General features: G+C 50.0%; 1 protein-coding gene across 1 annotated transcript in view; it reads left to right on the forward strand.

The window, feature by feature from the left end:
- Positions 1-1,122, forward strand: part of MAST1 (microtubule associated serine/threonine kinase 1) — a 33,537-nt gene that overhangs the window by 14,737 nt on the left and 17,678 nt on the right. The gene's annotated exons all lie outside the window — the stretch shown is intronic.

The following is a 1,122-nucleotide window of genomic DNA, read 5'->3' on the forward strand; positions in this document are numbered from 1 at the left end:
GCCTATGAGCGATCTGAGAGCTTGGAGGTGGCCTTCGTTACTCAGCTGGTGAAGAAGTTGCTAATTATCATCTCCCGCCCAGCAAGGCTACTGGAGTGCCTGGTGAGAGGGCTGGGCATGTGCAGGGGGGCTGGCGGGGGCCCCTCAGAGCCTGCCGCAAGCCCCCACCTGCCCTGCCTCAGGAATTCAATCCCGAGGAATTTTACCATCTGCTGGAAGCAGCCGAGGGCCATGCCAAGGAGGGCCACCTCGTCAAGACGGATATCCCCCGCTACATCATCCGCCAGCTTGGCCTCACCCGTGACCCCTTCCCAGGTGCCGGCTGGCGTGTGCAGGGGACTATGGGCTAGTAGACCTGACCCCAGCTCCTAGCTCACTCTCAGTCCCTTCCTAGACGTGGTGCACTTGGAGGAGCAGGACAGTGGTGGCTCCAACACACCTGAGCAAGATGACCTCTCCGAGGTAAGGCCAAGCGTTCCTTCACATGCTGGTTCACAGGCAGGCAGGCCTGCGATCACATGCTGGCTCTACTCCCCAGTCTGTGGGATCTTTGATTCTTGGTCTTCCACACTTAGCCTCAGTGTCCCATCTGTCAAATGAAGTTACAATAGTTCTTCCTGCATAGAATTTGTGTGTGTATATGGACTCCTGGTGTGGCACTGTAGGATCAGCACTGGACTACGAATCTCAAAGTCACAGTTCAAACTTACCAGCTGCTCCTTGGAAACCCTATAGAGGGTTGCTATGAGTCAGAACTGACTCAACAGCAGTAAATAACAACATGGCAAAATTCACACAATATAAAAATTTACCATTCTTTTTAAATAAAAAAAATTTGCCATTTTAATGTGTATAACTCAGTGATGTTTTGTATAGTTTTGTATTGTACAACCATCATCACTATATTCAGAACTTTTTCATTGTCCACACAGAAACCCCACATCCATGAAACAGTCCTTCTCATTCCTTTCTCCTCCCAATCCTTGGCAATCACAAATATGTATGTTTGTGTCCCTATAGATTTGCCTAGATTTGTTGTTGTTGTCAGGTGCCATCGAGTCGGAATCGACTCATAGCGACCCCATGCACAGCAGAACGAAACAATGTCCGATCCTGAGCCAC

This window comes from Chrysochloris asiatica, unplaced genomic scaffold (genome assembly GCF_000296735.1).
Source record: "Chrysochloris asiatica unplaced genomic scaffold, ChrAsi1.0 scaffold00268, whole genome shotgun sequence".
NCBI classification, from domain to species: domain Eukaryota; kingdom Metazoa; phylum Chordata; class Mammalia; order Afrosoricida; family Chrysochloridae; genus Chrysochloris; species Chrysochloris asiatica.